Here is a 6,708-nt window from a genome sequence, read left to right as displayed (position 1 = left end):
TTTCAGTGTGGTACCACATTACTACGTGATCCAAACCAGAAAAAGGCCTGGATCTGGCAACAAGTATGCGAAAAACGTGAAAGTACGAGTCAGATGAGGACAAATCCCAGACCTACCGGAGACATAACCGGCGTTATCCTCTAAAATATTAATCAAATCCAGTTTAATTGACTGTTTCGTTGTGGAACCACATTACTACGGGATCCAAGCCAGAGAAAACCCAGGATCTGGCCAACAGGTATGCGAAAAATGCGAAAGTATGAGCCAGATGATTGCAAATACCAGAACCAACCCAGACATAACCAGCGTTATCCTCTAAAATATTAATCGCAACCAGGTTTAATTGACTGTTTCGGTGTGGTGCCGCATTGCTACGTGATCCAAACCAGAGAAAGGCCAGGATCTGGCCAACAAGGATGAGAAAAATGCGAAAGTACGAGCCAGATAAGGGCAAATCCCAGACCTAACCGAGACATAACCGGCGTTATCCTCTAAAATATTAATCGCACCCAGATTTAATTGACTGTTTCGGTGTGGTACCGCATAACTACGAGATCCAAACCAGAAAAAGCCCAGGATCTGGCCAACAACTATGAGAAAAACGCGAAAGTACGAGCCAGATGGGGGCAAATCTCAGACCCAACCGCGACATAACCAGCGTTATCCTCTAAAATATTAATCGCAACGAGGTTTAATTGACTGTTTCGGTGTGGTACCGCATTACTACGTGATCCAAACCAGAGAAAGGCCAGGATCTGGCCAACAAGGATGAGAAAAATGCGAATATATGATCCAGATGATTGCAAATACCAGAACTAACCCTGACATAGCCAGCGTTATCCTCTAAAATACGCATCGGAACATGCTTTTAATGACTGTTTCAGTGACATAGCCAGCGTTATCCTCCAAAATACGCATCGGAACATGCTTTTAATGACTGTTTCAGTGTGGTACCACATTACTACGTTATCCAAACCAGAAAAAGCCCAGGATCTGGCCAACAAGTATGCGAAAAACGTGAAAGTACGAGCCAGATGAGGACAAATCCCAGACCTACCCGAGACATAACCGGCGTTATCCTCCAAAATATTAATCTCAACCAGGTTTAATTGACTGTTTCGTTGTGGACCCACATTACTACGGTACCCAAACCAGACAAAACCCAGGATCTGGCCAACAAGTATGCGAAAAATGCGAAAGTATGAGCCAGATGATTGCAAATACCAGAACTAACCCAGACATAACCGGCGTTATCCCCTAAAATATTAATCGCAACCAGGTTTAATTGACTGTTTCGGTGTGGTACTGCATTACTACGTGAACCAGACCAGAAAAAGGCCAGGATCTGGCCAACAAGTATGCGAAAAATGCGAAAGTATGAGCCAGATGATTGCAAATACCAGAACTAACCCAGACATAACCAGCGTTATCCTCTAAAATATTAATCGCAACGAGGTTTAATTGACTGTTTCGGTGTTGTACCGCATTACTACGTGATCCAAACCAGAAAGAGGCCAGGATCTGGCCAACAAGAATGCGAAAAAAGCGAAAGTACGAGCCAGATGTGGGCAAATCCCAGACCTACCCGAGACATTACCGGCGTTATCCTCTAAAATAGTAATCGCAACCAGGTTTAATTGACTGTTTCAGTGTGGTACCACATTACTACGTGATCCAAACCAGAAAAAGCCCAGGATCTGGCCAACAAGTATGCGAAAAACGCGAATGTATGAGCCAGATGATTGCAAATACCACAACTAACTCAGACATAACCAGCGTTATCCTCTAAAATACAGATCGGAAGCAGCTTCTATTGACTGTTTCAGTGTGGTACCACATTACTACGTGATCCAAACCAGAAAAAGGCCTGGATCTGGCAACAAGTATGCGAAAAACGTGAAAGTACGAGTCAGATGAGGACAAATCCCAGACCTACCGGAGACATAACCGGCGTTATCCTCTAAAATATTAATCAAATCCAGTTTAATTGACTGTTTCGTTGTGGAACCACATTACTACGGGATCCAAGCCAGAGAAAACCCAGGATCTGGCCAACAGGTATGCGAAAAATGCGAAAGTATGAGCCAGATGATTGCAAATACCAGAACCAACCCAGACATAACCAGCGTTATCCTCTAAAATATTAATCGCAACCAGGTTTAATTGACTGTTTCGGTGTGGTGCCGCATTGCTACGTGATCCAAACCAGAAAAAGGCCTGGATCTGGCCAACAAGTATGCGAAAATGCGAAAGTACGATCCAGATGAGGGCAAATCCCAGACCTACCCGAGACATAACCGGCGTTATCCTCTAAAATATTAATCGCAACCAGGTTTAATTGACTGTTTCGGTGTGGTACCGCATTACTACGTGATCCAAACCAGAGAAAGGCCAGGATCTGGCCAACAAGGATGAGAAAAATGCGAATATATGATCCAGATGATTGCAAATACCAGAACTAACCCTGACATAGCCAGCGTTATCCTCTAAAATACGCATCGGAACATGCTTTTAATGACTGTTTCAGTGACATAGCCAGCGTTATCCTCCAAAATACGCATCGGAACATGCTTTTAATGACTGTTTCAGTGTGGTACCACATTACTACGTTATCCAAACCAGAAAAAGCCCAGGATCTGGCCAACAAGTATGCGAAAAACGTGAAAGTACGAGCCAGATCAGGACAAATCCCAGACCTACCCGAGACATAACCGGCGTTATCCTCCAAAATATTAATCTCAACCAGGTTTAATTGACTGTTTCGTTGTGGACCCACATTACTACGGTACCCAAACCAGACAAAACCCAGGATCTGGCCAACAAGTATGCGAAAAATGCGAAAGTATGAGCCAGATGATTGCAAATACCAGAACTAACCCAGACATAACCGGCGTTATCCCCTAAAATATTAATCGCAACCAGGTTTAATTGACTGTTTCGGTGTGGTACTGCATTACTACGTGAACCAGACCAGAAAAAGGCCAGGATCTGGCCAACAAGTATGCGAAAAATGCGAAAGTATGAGCCAGATGATTGCAAATACCAGAACTAACCCAGACATAACCAGCGTTATCCTCTAAAATATTAATCGCAACGAGGTTTAATTGACTGTTTCGGTGTTGTACCGCATTACTACGTGATCCAAACCAGAAAGAGGCCAGGATCTGGCCAACAAGAATGCGAAAAAAGCGAAAGTACGAGCCAGATGTGGGCAAATCCCAGACCTACCCGAGACATTACCGGCGTTATCCTCTAAAATAGTAATCGCAACCAGGTTTAATTGACTGTTTCAGTGTGGTACCACATTACTACGTGATCCAAACCAGAAAAAGCCCAGGATCTGGCCAACAAGTATGCGAAAAACGTGAAAGTACGAGCCAGATGAGGACAAATCCCAGACCTATCCGAGACATAACCGGCGTTATCCTCCAAAATATTAATCGCAACCAGGTTTAATTGACTGTTTCGTTGTGGAACCACATTACTACGGTATCCAAACCAGACAAAACCCAGGATCTGGCCAACAAGTATGCGAAAAATGCGAAAGTATGAGCCAGATGATTGCAAATACCAGAACTAACCCAGACATAACCGGCGTTATCCCCTAAAATATTAATCGCAACCAGGTTTAATTGACTGTTTCGGTGTGGTACCGCATTACTACGTGATCCAAACCAGAGAAAGGCCAGGGTCTGGCCAACAAGGATGAGAAAAATGCGAATATATGATCCAGATGATTGCAAATACCAGAACTAACCCTGACATAACCAGGTTTATCCTCTAAAATACGCATCAGAACATGCTTTTAATGACTGTTTCAGTGTGGTACCACATTACTACGTTATCCAAACCAGAAAAAGCCCAGGATCGGGCCAACAAGAATGCGAAAAATGCGAAAGTACGAGCCAGATGAGGGAAAATCCCAGACCTAACCGAGACGTAACCGGCGCTATTCCCTAAAATATTAATCGCAACCAGGTATAATTGACTGTTTCGGTGTGGTACCGCATTGCTACGATGATCCAAACCAGAAAAAGGCCAGGATCTGGCCAACAAGTATGCGAAAAATGAGAAAGTATGAGCCAGATGAGGGCAAATACCAGACCTATCCGAGACATAACCGGCGTTATCCTCTAAAATAATAATCGCAACCAGGTTCAGTTGACTGTTTCGGTGTGGAACCACATTACTACGTGATCCAAACCAGAAAATGGCCAGGATCTGGCCAACAAGTATGCGAAAAATGCGAAAGTACGAGCCAGATGAGGGCAAATACCAGACCTAGCCCAGACATAACCGCCGTTATCCGCTAAAATATTAATCGCAACCAGGTTTAATTGACTGTTTCGTTGTGGAACCGCATTACTACGTGATCCAAACCAGACAAAACCCAGGATCTGGCCAACAGCTATGAGAAAAACGCGAAAGTATGAGCCAGATGATTGCAAATACCAGAACTATCCCAGACATAACCACCGTTATCCTCTAAAATACTTATCGGATCAGCTTCTATTGACTGTTTCAGTGTGGTACCACATTACTACGTGATCCAAACCAGAAATGGGTCAGGGTCTGGCCAACAAGTATGCGAAAAACGTGAAAGTACGAGCCAGATGAGGACAAATCCCAGACCTACCCGAGACATAACCGGCGTTATCCTGCAAAATATTAATCTCAACCAGGTTTAATTGACTGTTTCGTTGTGGACCCACATTACTACGGTACCCAAACCAGACAAAACCCAGGATCTGGCCAACAAGTATGCGAAAAATGCGAAAGTATGAGCCAGATGATTGCAAATACCAGAACTAACCCAGACATAACCGGCGTTATCCCCTAAAATATTAATCGCAACCAGGTTTAATTGACTGTTTCGGTGTGGTACTGCATTACTACGTGAACCAGACCAGAAAAAGGCCAGGATCTGGCCAACAAGTATGCGAAAAATGCGAAAGTATGAGCCAGATGATTGCAAATACCAGAATTAACCCAGACATAACCAGCGTTATCCTCTAAAATATTAATCGCAACGAGGTTTAATTGACTGTTTCGGTGTTGTACCGCATTACTACGTGATCCAAACCAGAAAGAGGCCAGGATCTGGCCAACAAGGATGCGAAAAAAGCGAAAGTACGAGCCAGATGTGGGCAAATCCCAGACCTACCCGAGACATTACCGGCGTTATCCTCTAAAATAGTAATCGCAACCAGGTTTAATTGACTGTTTCAGTGTGGTACCACATTACTACGTGATCCAAACCAGAAAAAGCCCAGGATCTGGCCAACAAGTATGCGAAAAACGCGAATGTATGAGCCAGATGATTGCAAATACCAGACCTAACTCAGACATAACCAGCGTTATCCTCTAAAATACAGATCGGAAGCAGCTTCTATTGACTGTTTCAGTGTGGTACCACATTACTACGTGATCCAAACCAGAAAAAGGCCTGGATCTGGCAACAAGTATGCGAAAAACGTGAAAGTACGAGTCAGATGAGGACAAATCCCAGACCTACCGGAGACATAACCGGCGTTATCCTCTAAAATATTAATCAAATCCAGTTTAATTGACTGTTTCGTTGTGGAACCACATTACTACGGGATCCAAGCCAGAGAAAACCCAGGATCTGGCCAACAGGTATGCGAAAAATGCGAAAGTATGAGCCAGATGATTGCAAATACCAGAACCAACCCAGACATAACCAGCGTTATCCTCTAAAATATTAATCGCAACCAGGTTTAATTGACTGTTTCGGTGTGGTGCCGCATTGCTACGTGATCCAAACCAGAAAAAGGCCTGGATCTGGCCAACAAGTATGCGAAAATGCGAAAGTACGATCCAGATGAGGGCAAATCCCAGACCTACCCGAGACATAACCGGCGTTATCCTCTAAAATATTAATCGCAACCAGGTTTAATTGACTGTTTCGGTGTGGTACCGCATTACTACGTGATCCAAACCAGAGAAAGGCCAGGATCTGGCCAACAAGGATGAGAAAAATGCGAATATATGATCCAGATGATTGCAAATACCAGAACTAACCCTGACATAGCCAGCGTTATCCTCTAAAATACGCATCGGAACATGCTTTTAATGACTGTTTCAGTGACATAGCCAGCGTTATCCTCCAAAATACGCATCGGAACATGCTTTTAATGACTGTTTCAGTGTGGTACCACATTACTACGTTATCCAAACCAGAAAAAGCCCAGGATCTGGCCAACAAGTATGCGAAAAACGTGAAAGTACGAGCCAGATGAGGACAAATCCCAGACCTACCCGAGACATAACCGGCGTTATCCTCCAAAATATTAATCTCAACCAGGTTTAATTGACTGTTTCGTTGTGGACCCACATTACTACGGTACCCAAACCAGACAAAACCCAGGATCTGGCCAACAAGTATGCGAAAAATGCGAAAGTATGAGCCAGATGATTGCAAATACCAGAACTAACCCAGACATAACCGGCGTTATCCCCTAAAATATTAATCGCAACCAGGTTTAATTGACTGTTTCGGTGTGGTACTGCATTACTACGTGAACCAGACCAGAAAAAGGCCAGGATCTGGCCAACAAGTATGCGAAAAATGCGAAAGTATGAGCCAGATGATTGCAAATACCAGAACTAACCCAGACATAACCAGCGTTATCCTCTAAAATATTAATCGCAACGAGGTTTAATTGACTGTTTCGGTGTTGTACCGCA

Source organism: Colletes latitarsis, unplaced genomic scaffold (genome assembly GCF_051014445.1).
Source record: "Colletes latitarsis isolate SP2378_abdomen unplaced genomic scaffold, iyColLati1 scaffold0018, whole genome shotgun sequence".
Taxonomy (NCBI): domain Eukaryota; kingdom Metazoa; phylum Arthropoda; class Insecta; order Hymenoptera; family Colletidae; genus Colletes; species Colletes latitarsis.
This window is presented reverse-complemented; position numbering follows the sequence as displayed.